This window comes from Acomys minous (assembly GCF_964271855.1).
Source record: "Acomys minous genome assembly, chromosome: 7".
NCBI lineage: Eukaryota > Metazoa > Chordata > Mammalia > Rodentia > Muridae > Acomys > Acomys minous.
The window spans coordinates 94,327,002-94,340,229 of NC_140488.1; the positions used below are offsets into that span (position 1 = coordinate 94,327,002).

The 13,228-nt window shown below is 43.9% G+C and overlaps 1 pseudogene across 1 annotated transcript in view; it reads right to left on the reverse strand.

Moving 5' to 3' along the window:
• Window positions 1-12,963, reverse strand: part of LOC311601248 (60 kDa heat shock protein, mitochondrial-like) — a 58,190-nt pseudogene extending 45,227 nt beyond the window's left edge. The window contains exon 1 of the transcript in view: window positions 12,851-12,963. The product of the transcript in view is annotated as a 60 kDa heat shock protein, mitochondrial-like (transcript). The remainder of the gene's footprint in view (window positions 1-12,850) is intronic.
• Window positions 12,964-13,228: the final 265 nt, after the last annotated feature.

The following is a 13,228-nucleotide window of genomic DNA, read 5'->3' on the forward strand; positions in this document are numbered from 1 at the left end:
AGATAGCCCATGAAAGTCTTCACTTAGCTGGAGATTGGGGTGAATACTGAGACTTCCTATTAGGACTCTAGGTGAGAGAGGTAAGGAAGAATGGGGAAATAGAAGGATCCAGAGGGTCCTAGAAACCTACAAGAAGACCATTAAAGCTAGCGGATCTGGACCTAGGCGGGTCAGCTCAAACTACTGTACCAACTAAGGACAATGCATACAGTAAACCTAGAACCCCTATTCAGATCTAGCCAATGGACAGCACATTCTCCACAGTTGTGTGGAAAGCAGGGCCTGACTCCGACATGAACTCTGGTGCCCCCTATTTGACCACTTCTCCTTGGTGGGAAGACCTGGTGACATTCAGAGGAAGAGTAAGCAGGCTACCAGGAAGAGACCTGATAGGCTGTGATCTTATAGTGGGGGACAAGGTGCCCTTCTGTCACAGACCTAGGGGAGAGGAATAGGGTGAAAGAGGGAGGGAGGGGGAACAGAAAGATACAAGTGAGGGGATAACCATTGAGATGTAATCTAAATAAAATAAAGAAAAAAGAAAGAAAAAATTCTTTCGTGCTGGGTGGTGAAGGCGCACGCCTTTAATCCCAGCAGAGGCAGTAGGATCTCTGTGAGTTCGATGCCAGCCTGGTCAACAAAGCGAGTCCAGGACAGTCAAGGCTACACAGAGAAACCCTGTCTCAAAAAAAAGTGCATGTTTACTCTATGCCAGTGGTGCTCGACCTTCCTAATGCTGAGACCCTTTAATACAGTTTCTTATATGGTGTTGACCCCAGCCATAAAATTACTTTTGCCACTACTTCATTTTTGCTACTGTTAGGAACTGCAATGTAAATATCTGACCTGTGACCTCCAAAGGGGATTGCGAACTGCTGCTCTACACACAAATCACTATGCTAGGGCTCAGATATAAGAGAAAGATAGGAAGTAGGCAGAGAGGACACAGACATAATTAAGTAAATGCATATATTAATCAAGACAGCAACAGTTGAGTGTGACAGCTCTTTCCCCCTGGGTTTTCTTTCCTTGGGAATTGAGTGTCTAAAGAAGGCAGGAAGCTACAGAGATGACAGAAGATGCAAGAGCAAGAGAGACTACTGCTAGAAAATATATTTCCTTCATTTAACCTGCAATTTCCCTTTCCCTCATAGCCGCATTTTAATATTTCTCAAGTCAAGATTGATCCAGAAATCTACAAATAGATTTAATAAGGCAGTATATTTCTTCTTTGTTTTCAATTATTAAACTGAACTTGTTATTAAAACTGCTTTTTACAACTTTTCACAATATATGATACAGGGATAACTTTACTTGAAAAAATGTAGGTAATTGTACATCTATTTGAAGTCAGAGAGAGATTGATTCCATGTACCCTTCATCCAGATTTTCCCCAAAGGCAACATTTTACAAAAACTATATAATACAATCACAACCAGACTATTAGCAACCCATAGATCTTAATGGGACTTCATCAAATTTCTTTGTACTCTCATGTGTGTTGTTTCTTCCTATGCAATTATATCACATGAATATGTATATGTGTATTATAGTCACAACACCATATATTTCAGTCATTATAGAATCCTTCATATTGCCCTTTTATAGCTACATCCATCCTTTTCTCATCCATCTTTCTATCCTTAAACCATGGCAATCTCTAGTCTTCATTTCTAAATTTTTTTCTGTTTTCTTTTTTCTGAGACGGGTTTCTCTGTGTAGCCCTGGCTGTCCTGGATTCATTTCATGCTTTGTAGACCAGGCTGACCTTGAACTCACAGAGATCCGTCTGCCTCTGCCTCCCTGCCTCCTTGAGTGCCAGGATTACAGGCACATGCCACCACACCAGGATCATTTCTAACATTTGAACATTACTAAGATGTTGCATAAATGCAATCCTTTTAGGATTTTTCATTTACCATAATTCTCCTCAGACTAGTCAACATTATGTGTACTTTATCAGTGATTCCTTCCTTTGTATTTTTGCATAGTAGTTATCCACAAAGTAGATGCACCATATTTTGCTGAACCCTTCATTCACCTGCTGAAGGGATTCTCGCTGCTCCCCTCATTTTCAATATTAGATCACAATAGACACTGAGTGCCCACCACCTGTTAGGTGCTTTTATATTTGCTATCTCAACTAATGTTTACCCTAGCAAGTCTTTGAGGGATACACATTAGGTTATGTAGTTCATTGGTGATGTGAAATTAAGCATTCACGATACCAATTTACATGCCAAGATCATATACTTGCCAAGTGGCACAGTCCCCATTCACACTGCAGGATTTCATTTTCAAGCCCCTAAGTGCTACCTGTCAGCTCCAGTCATGACTTTTCTCTTGGGCTGTCATGGGTTTCTGATCTAGGTAGGGCTGCTCAAAATGAACCCAGAATAAGACTTCAGTCAGGACCTACACTGGGGAATCTCTATTATTTTCCCAGCACAGAACTGAGGAACTATGCAGTAAAATGCTTGGTAGCTCACCTGCTTAATGGATTGGCTCTTTTGGAGGTGCTGGTGCTTAAAGTGTAGCAAGAATACCTTCCCTGTGGAGACATAAACAACACCTATACCATCCTCATAAGGTCCCAGGGATAAAAAAAAAAGTACACTTTTACCACACTTCACCCAGGAGAATCAATGAGTTTATTGGGTTTACTTACAGAGCATGGGTGTGTCGAGTGATCAACCAGAGTGCTGGTGACCCCACAGAGGCTGCACTAGAATGTCTTCACCCAGCAGAGATGATGGCTTCCCCAGCCTTGGTACTTCAGCAGCAATTGCAATTAGAGTAGACTTGCATATAAATCTAGTCTCTGGGAGGAGAGACTAGAATCTCAGGTGAGCACCCAATGGCCTGAACCACCCCCTCCTTCTATGAGGGAATGCCAAGAGGCAACCAGTGAATTCTTGATCATCTGCAAGCTGAAATAGCTGGCCTACCGAGGATGGAGGCTGTTGTGCTGGTAGGACAAGCTTTTTAAACAGGGTCATCCACAAACCAAACAAAACGCCAGCCGTGTGATTTGGGTTCCCTCATCCAACTTTCTCTTTCAACTAGTAAACACATAAGGGGAGCAGTAGCTACACTGACATGTTGTCACACGGAAATCAAATGAATGGAAATGCCATAGCACCTCTAGAGTAGCCTGCGTACCCAAGAGAGGGACACATCATGTCTGTAATTCAAGTACAACCCACTGGAGGAATGAGTATGCCTGCCAATAGAAAACATCCTCTGTGGGAGCAGCCTTCAGGAAAACACATAATGGATGCTCCCTCTTTGGGGCTGCAATACTGGAACAATTGCTAAGCCCTCTAGCCCAATGAAAGAGCTTTTTCCACCAGCCCACCACCCATAATTGCAACTCCCATCGGTACCCCTTCAGACCAACTAGAAATTCTTCTCCTTGGAGCACAAGGGATTGTGTAAATCTGAAGGTGGGAATTAAAACCTTCCTGTAATTCAGCCATATAGCTAGCACAATGTTAGAACTAAAGCATCAATAATGCCAAATGTGGACAAGTACAGAGCCACAAGGACTCCCACACATTGCTGATAGGAACTCTGATGATAAGACCCCTTTAGAAAGCAGGTTGGCAATCTCTACTAAAGCCAAAAAGGCATAGCTCCTATAACCCATCAATCCTACCCTGGGAATAAACTCCAAAGAAAGGAATGCTTATGTTTATGAAAAGATGAGCACATAGCAGCTTCATTTATAATAGCCAAAAGGTATAAAAATTCATTGTTCACTTAACAGAAATATAGGTAAATGAGCTGTGCAATATTCCTACAATAGAATACTGCACAGCAGAAAAGAATCTGACATATACAATAGATGAGTCCTACAGATACCAAATGGAAACAAAAATAAAGCCTAATTCAAGGGTATGCATATGATAACATTCATGTGAGGTTTAAAAAGAGGCTAAACAAATCTGTGGTCACAATCAGAATAATGACTGCCTCAAAGAGTGGGAGGTGGTTACTGAGTGAGAGAGTGCATCAGGACTGTTGAATATTTTTCTACACGTTGAACTGGTTAGTGGCTTCTTGAGTATATACATAGCTAAAAATTCCTCAAGGAAAGCACTAAAGAGCTGTATCCTTTGTGCCCTTTCCTAAAATGGTAGGCCAGAATTCTTAGTTTCAAAAAATCACAAAAGGAAGGTTGGGAAGATACAGCTCAGTCAGTATAGTGCTTGCCTTGCAAGCTTGGGGACCTGCCTTTGATTCCCAGAACTAAAGTGAAACCATGCCAGGCATGGTGGCTCCTGCTGGCAACCACAGCACTGGAAGGAGGTGGGGGGAGTGTAGAAAAAAGTGGATCCTAGGAGCTCACTGGTGAATAAGTCTAGTCTACATGCTAAGTTCTAGATCTGTGAAAGATACACACACACACACACACACACACACACACACACACACACACACACACAGAGCTACAAAGAATCGCTATCCCATTCACCTCTGGAATCAGACCACCCACTTTTCCCATCCCCACTTTCCCTCATCTGTAGATTTGTGGACACCAGGACATATGACAGAGCCAGCTGACTGCTTCACACAAAAGATGATCTTAGAAAGATGCCATAGTAGGTATAATTAGTGGGAAACAGGTGAGAGATTGGCACTGAAGTCTGAGGCAGGATAAGCACTTCATGCTAAAAGGCCTTCTGAGACATTTCCTGTCTCCTGTTAACAAAAGGGTGACTCACGCTGAGGCGGAGATGGAGGAATTATTTTATTTAAACATGGATGATTTCCCCTTCTTTAGAAACTTGAGTTTAGTAGACAGAAACACACACATGCATGCGCACGTGCATTCAAGTACATGAGAGCACACTACACACACACACACACACACACACACACACACACACACACACACAGGTGAAGGAAGGAGAGAGGAAGAGGGAGGGAGGGGAAAAAGGGACGGAGGGAGGGAGGGAGAGAGGGAAGGAAAAAGGGAGGGAGGGAGGGAGAGACAGAGAGACAGAGAGGGAGGGAAGGAAAGAGACAGAGACAGAGAGACAGAAAACTACCTCTGATAAGCACTGATTCCTAGGAAATTTAGTCAAAATCAGAGAGGAATTTAAGAAAAATTGGAAGGTATACCAAACTCACAAAATAAAGACAAGGTTTATTTTTTTTTTACCCATCAGATATCTAACTCACATAATATACAATCCCATAAGCTTGAAGAAATGCATGTAGCTATGTAGCCACTACCACAATCAAGACACAGAACAGGCCTATGACACCACCCCAGTTTCTTTGAGTGGATTCCCTGTAATCAGCTTCCTGTCCCACCCATGAACCCTACAGCTGCTGATCTGTTCTCCATCAGTACAGCTTACCCTTTGCCACAGAGTCACATCAATGGAATTGTAGAACATGCAGCTTTGGGGTCTGACTTCTTTTTCTTAGCATAAGGCTTATAATAATAATCCATGTTCTTGTGTATATCATCATTTCCTTTCTTTGTATTTCTGAGTAGTATTCTCTGTTGTTATAAATATTATTTTTTTACATTTTAATTCCAGTTACTTGATGCCAGTATCTAGAAATACAATGGATGAGGCTTTGTATATTTGCCATGTGGCCTGAAAAATATAAAACTGACTTACAAGTACTAGTCATCTTATAGATTCTTTGGGACTTTTCCCATAAATAATTATGACTCTTATAAATAAAAACATTCCCTTTACCAATCTTAAATATTACCTATGATTATGCCAAATCAACAAATTGTAGAAATTTCTCACAGAAAAACTTAGTGGTCAGACCCAGAAATAATTCAGAGACATTATCTTCACAAATCATCAACCAGGATAAATCCCATGAGCCCACCACAATGGGACTGGGAGTCTAGTATGTGACTGGAAGTGGAAAGCCAGAAATATTTGGTGAAGAGTCTCTGTTATTGAGAAACACACACACACACACACACACACACACACACACACACACACACACTGAGAAGATTAAGATGTACAGCATCATTCTAACACCAGCTAATAAGTTGGATGTGCCTATAGAGAGATATAAGATGCAATTGGATTTCTGAAATTTCCTTTGAGAGAACTCAGAGGAGGCCCCAGGAGGCAGGAACTCTTGACACTAGACCTTGGAAGCTGGTGCCACCTGGACAGCCAACATATTTTATTTCAATACACCATACACTAGTTAAGGTCAAGGGTCCTAGAGCCATATTATCTGGGTTCAAATTCCACCTCTACTGAAAACTAGCTCTGTGACTTTCAGCAAGCCTGTTTTCCTCCTGTTGGTCTCCATAAAATATAGCCACTAAGTACCTGCCCCAGAGGTTTTTCAGAGGCATAAATTAGTATTAGTAGAATTCTAAAATTGTGTCTGGCACACTAATATGATGAATGACACCATACATGCAGATAGATAGACACACACATGCACACACATGTCAGGAACACAATTGTCAGCAATCAATTATAAATGCAAACATTTCTTTGGCATTTTAAAGACTTATTTTTTAGTTATTGATTTATGTGTATATGTGAGTTTGCAGGTGAGTGGGTGGGGTGAGGAGTATACATGTAAGTTCAGGTTCCTATAGAAGCCAGAAGAGGGTTCAGGTCCTCTGGACCTGGAGTTACAGGTGATTGTGAGCCACCTATCCATGCTAAGTACCAAATCCCAGTGCTCTGAAAGAGGAGTATGTATTTTTTAACTGATGAGCCATCTTTCCACCCCTCCCTTGAGATGTTTAAAAGCAGGGACTGGATAAGGAAAAAAACAGAAAAGGACTACTGAATTATCCAAGGCAATACTCTACGCCTGATTCATATAAGCAAGGTCTACAAACTAACAAAGCTATCCATTCAATGCTTCCTTGGCCCTAACGACAAGTGTGGAGAAATGAAGGATTCACTCAGAGACACTATCAGAAAAGGAGTTGAACTAGCCCCCAGGAGATCTCTATATCCTCAGAAGATGAGCACCTGAAAAAATATTTTCTCTGAGCATGATAATATAATAAAAGTCACAAGAGAGCTTGGTTGAATGTCTACAGCTCTTTCAAGTGTATCCCTACATTTGTTCTTCTGACAATCCTATAAGGAATGCAGAGGTATGGGGTTCACAGCTGGGAAAGGTGAAGGAAAACACGCATGACATCACAGTCGGGAAGCCCCACAGGAGAAACAGAAACCCAGAGTTCTTTCAGCCCTGTATTAGTTACTATATTGACCAAAGCACCTGAAGGCAAGAAGAGTTGGTTTGGCTTAGTTTGAGAGTGCGGTCTAACACAGTGAGGGAAGGCATGGCGACAGGACGTGGTGATGTCTGGTGGCAGTGGTGTTGCATCTACAGTCAGGAAGCAGAGAGAGTACGGAAGGCAGGTGGTCGGCCCACTTCTCCTTTTCACTCAGTCTAGGACCCCAGCCTGTGAAATGCCACCACCCACATTTACAGTGGGTCTTTCCCCTTCAATTCACCCAGTTTAGGCACTCCCCCACAGACTTGCCCAGAGCTGAGTTAGGTGAGTCTAGTAACTGTCAAATTTACAACATTAACCACCACAGGCACGCATCAGGGCTCACCTTAAGGCCTTGTCTCCAAGAAGGTGGAAGGCATTCTGCTAGTGGAGTGTAAAATGATATAAGCTCACCTTTTTGTATTTATTAGAAAAATGGAAAACAAGCATGAACTGGTTGGTAATTTACAAGATGTACTTTGTCAATAAGTTCTTTTTTGCTAGTATTTGTCCATTTCAGGAAGATCTTCAGCAGTTAATGGCACAGGGAGCACAATGGTGTGGCAAACATGTAAAAGATGGTCTCCAAGGGTCTAAAGACAGGAAACTCTGCTGTATATCTGTTGAAAAGGAGGTTTACTTGTATGACTGTCATAGGCCTGGGCCTGCTACTAAAGGACAACATGACTTCGTAGCAGTCGATGGCTGGCCTGGGCTTCAACTTTATCCTAGGTAGAACAGAGATGTGAGCTGAGTCATCTGTGAAGCCTCTCTAGCTGGAAGCTGCTCAGATAGAAGCTGAGTGTTCTCTCCAAGAAAGCGTGAGGAGTGGGGTGAGGTTTTGGTCTGTTTGGGTTTTTTAGTTTGTTTGTTTTAGTTTGGGTTTTTGTTGTTGTTGTTGTGGTTGTTGTTGTGGTGGTGGTGGTGGTGGTGGTGATTTTGGTTTTTTGTCCCTCTGTCCTTTTGTCTGAAATAAAGCTGATTGGAGGCTGCTGGATTCGGGGGACAGTCCTATGTGTCAGTTACCCAGGGTCTCTTTTCTCAGGAGCTTGTAACGAAGGATGCTAAGGCAGCTTAAATTCTGGAGTCTCCTTCCCTCTCCTTGGCTCTGCGCCCTGGACCTGGCTGGCTGCTTAGCCGGGGAAGATTATAACAGACAACATAAGTAGCAGGGAAGGCTTTCTGCAGGGCTGTTCTTATCAAGGGCGGAAGAAAAGAGAGGACTTGTCAGGATTCCAGCCAAGGACAGGCTTAGGGCAGTAAGAGGAATGGAATTCTTGACAGGTTGACTCGGCATGAGGTCGGGGTCAGTGCAGAAAGGTTTGTGGAAACAGCATGGCTCTCATGTGAACGTGTCTTGGATGTACTTCTGGTTTGGACATGTCAAGAGGAGCCAGAACAAAAAGGTACAAAGGTACACTGCGGGTTACTGAAATTATGAGCAAATCTAGGGACATTTTGACCTGCTTTGTGACCTTGAGTAACAACTTACCCTCCTCATGCCTCAGTTTCCCAGTATGTGAATGCATAACTATAGCTACCTCCTACGTTTGTAGTAGGGATAGAATAAAATAATATATGTAGTTTGGCAGGGGATAAGAGCACATAGACAAACACTTGTCAAAAGCCTGCTGTGTTCCTGTATGAGTCCTATAACTTTGAGCTTCAGTAACATGAATAGTCCATATTTCAAGAGAGAGCTGACATAAAGAGCCCACTGCATAATAACACAAACAGGGCACAATAATACAAATAGGCTGTGGTGGCACATGAATGCAACTGCAGCACTCAGGAGACAGAGGCAGGAAGATTCTGGAAAGTTCCAGGTAAGCCAGAACTATAAAATGAAACCCCATCTTAAAAGGTGAGAGAGGGAAGGAAGGAGAGAGAGAGAGAGAGAGAGAGAGAGAGAGAGAGAGAGAGAGAGAGAGAGAGAGAGAAGCTCTAAACGCAGAGGGCTGTGGAGATGGCTCAGTAGGCAAACTGTTTGCTGTATGAGAATATGAACCTGACTTTGGATTCCCAGCAGCCATGTAAAAACTGAATGGGACAGCTTGCATACGTAAGCCTAGTGTTGGTGTGGGGGTGGAGTTGTGATAGACAGATTGCCAGAGTTCTCTGGCCAGCCAGTCGAGCTCAATTGGGGCTCAGTGAAAGACTCTGTCTCATGAAATAAGGTAGGCATCGATAAAGGTAGGACATGAAATAAAGTAGCTATCTACTTCTTGCCTATATATACTTGCATACACATATGCATATTCTCTCTCTCATACACGCACACGTACACACACACACACACACACACACACACACACACACACACACACACACACACACACACCAAAAGAAAAGAAAACAAAGCACTGAGTGGAATGCCTCTGTGTTTGACTTGCTCGCTAAGGGTTAGTTGTGATAGGCATGGGGCGCATACTCCTCAAACCCTCTCTCAAGAAAAGATCCATGGCTGCAACTGTGAGGAGCACTGCCAGAAGACAGCGTTTGCTATCAGCTCCATTGAGGGTCTGTATGTTCCTTAGAAGTTCTCTGAAGCAGCCCCCCCCCATCCCTAAGGTGTCTAGCACAGCCCTGAAAATTGAGCAGATTGGCTCTCAATGCTTTTGGAGGAGCGGCTAATTTAGTGACATACTTCTGCAACGTGAAGGAAGTCTCAGCAGAGGCGACTTTGAAGCAGGCAAGGTTCAAGGAGAGGAAGCCCTCCTCTTAGCCTAATCCAAGTTCACAGAAGGGATGAGGCTACTCTTGCCAAAACTGCTCGCCATCTTAACAGAGTTCGTTTTCTTATCTTCTTTTAAAGATAGAATGGAGAGCCCTGGCTTTGGGGGATCCAATTTAGTTCTCGTCAAAATTCTTCCACTGTCTCCCCAGGCCTGCATGGGAGGGAGGACAGGAGTGCTGTGCTGACCTCATTTCCAGTCAGGACTGCCTATGAAAATGTAGTCTTGTCAGATGTGCCCTTTCGAGGAGATTTTTATCTTACAGAGCTTGACAGATTTTCGGCCTCACTCTTTAATCTGAAGTTTCTCATATTACCCCTTCCCCTGCTGCCGTTCCAGTTTGGGTCATTTTTCTCTAAAGCGACAGTTTCTCAGTTGGTGGTTGCATTCCAGAGTAGGTTAATGTGAAAGGCAGAATGGCCACATCTTGAATAACTTAAACCAAAGTGAGGATTGGATATGAGATTGACCAGAATGTAGCCCAGTCCCCACCTTGGAGTAGCAGTTTCCAAACAGCAGTCCATGGAGCACAGCCAAGGTCCTGCTCTCGGGGGGTTGCAATCTGGTGAGACGGTGCTACCAGGCAAGAATGGCCACCAACATTTTGTCGCTCCTCCAGTGGTGGGGTGGGGTCTTTTCATATTACCCTTGAAGTTTGCCTGGTCTTTGACTTGTTATGCCAAAGGAATGCAGCCGGAATGACTGTAATTCCTTCCTTAGAGCACCAGAAGCCTTCGGACTTCCTTACCCAAGCTCTTGGAACACAATAGCTATCATGTGACCATGCCTGGGTGATTCTACTAGAGGGTGAGAGAAGATGCATAGAAGGTCCCATTGGTCCAGCCCTCCCCACAAAGGCCAGTCAGTCTCAGCTGACCCAGGCACGTGTATGCACAGACTCTGCCACATTAGTCAAGGATTACCCATTGGAGTGGAGCCCAGACCACATGGACAACTCACAAAATCATGAACAGTTAAATAAGTGACAATAAGGCCTATAGGTTTCCCAGGAGATCGTTACATACTAAACGTGATGCAGGGGAGACTATGTGATCTAGGAGGAGATACCAGCCAAATGACCAAGATAACTTACACTGTGGCATGCTCCATTTGGGACACAAACAGGGTAAGGTGATAAACAAGGACTATGGGTGCCAAACTGAGAAAACAAACAGAAAACATCTCCGAAGCGATGATGCTTTTGCTGGGATCCAAAGAAAGGAAAGAAGCAGGTTAGGTGAAGACTTGAGAAACTACAAGTCATAGACTACAAAAGTAGACACATTTTAAAAAGACACCAAGCAAAGGCCAGAGCTCAGTGAGAAAGGGAGAACAGGAACAGAGGGTAAGAGAGAGGGGTGGGTCAGGTGCAGTAAGAAACCCCTAGAGTGTTTCATATGGAGCACAGGCCCTATCCAATATCCACCTTTTAAGCTCACTCCAGCTGCAGAAAGGAAGATAGATGGCCAAATTCTGCAATTATTTTAGAGGAAAAGCCTCCTTACAACACATATGCTGGCTTGAAACCAAATTTTGTTATTTTATCCATATGTCTAATGAACTTTAGGTCATTGGCATTGTTTGACTCTTTAAATGCTGACTCTAAAACTTTCATTGAGATTTTTAAAAGTTTTTTTTATTTTAAAATAAAAAATTATACTGTATGTATTATGGGGTATAATGGTGTGGATAGGGCATAATTGCCTCAGATTTTACAGAGGTTTTATTGGTAACTGATAGGTGCACAAGGTTTTCCTCACACTTATAAAAGCAGCTAAAGCATCTGATTGCGTGTAGAATAGAGTATTTGATTCACAATTCTTTTTTATTTGCTTGTTTTCTGAGACAGGGTTTCTTTATGTATCCTTGACTGTCCTGGACTCACTCTGTACACCAGGCTGTCCTCGAACTCATAGAGATCTACCTGCCTCTGCCTCCTTGAGTGCTGGGATTACAGGTGTGTGCCACTTCACCCAGCTCACAATACTTTTTTTTAGCTTTGCAAGTTTCATATCATGCACCACAGTCCTGTTCATTGCCCTGTCCCCTATCCCCTCATATCTGCCCTTCACTCATGCAACCTCCCACCCAAATTAACACACACACACACACACACACACAGAGAGAGAGAGAGAGAGAGAGAGAGAGACAGAGAGAGACAGAGAGAGACAGAGAGAGACAGAGAGAGACAGAGAGAGAGACAGAGACAGAGAGAGACAGAGTCAGAGGGAGACAGAGAGAGACAGAGACAGAGACAGAGAGAGACAGAGACAGAGAGAGAACATCTCATCATGGAAGCTGTAGTGTATCACAGTGTGTCCCATAGTATGCCCCACTGTCCACATATCATCATTTGCAAATGTTCATTGCAATGAGTTACTGGTCTGGTTTGAGGTCTCTGGCATCTGTGATATGATCGTTATTAGATCCTCATCTGGCCTCCTCCTGGTTTTCCTGTTGTTGCGCTGTGTCATGGAGATCATGCAGCTTTATAACTGCATGACTGGCCCTTTTATGCATCCCAAACATTCACAAATGATACAGATTCTGGGGTGGGCCAAGCCAGATCTGGGCCTGGGTTGTAGCTGAGCTGGTCAGTGTGCTGGCTCTCCCTTATCTGCACCATCAGGGCAAGCTCTTTAGCTCTGCTTCATCTCAACCATCCAATGACACCATCAGCAGGAGGCAGGGTCGGCTCTCCTGGCCAGCTAACTGGCACCCATGCCTCCAGATCCAGCTGCCAAGCGCTGCTGGTGGTGGGAGGAGGGGCCAGTTCGCCACAACGTACCAACCAGTGAGGGGGCAGGGACAGTTTTGTATACCCCCTGGACATCTACATGATCCCTAAAGGCTACCCTGACCAGGAACATACCCATGTTCTCTAGTGGTAATATGAGCCACGGACACTGCCACTGACCACTGCCACTGCATATCCATGGACTCAGCCATGGCCATCAGAGGCTTCTTGGGTTGGAACCTCACCATGGCCCCAGGTGGCAGGGCTGGCCACTCACAACAGGCTACTGATCTCCACCCTTGAGTCTCCAGTTCTGTCTCTCTTCATAATGCTCAAACTGCTCCACTCCTCTTTCTCTCCCATCTTTCCACCACATACTTGTACATTGCGGTGGCTCCCGATGCAGGCTGGCCACATAACTGGTGGACCCATAGGTGATGTCATCCATCTATGCTGTGTAGCGTAGCAGGAAGCAGGTGTCTATGGCCCACATGTGCCATGTGCTATAGAGCA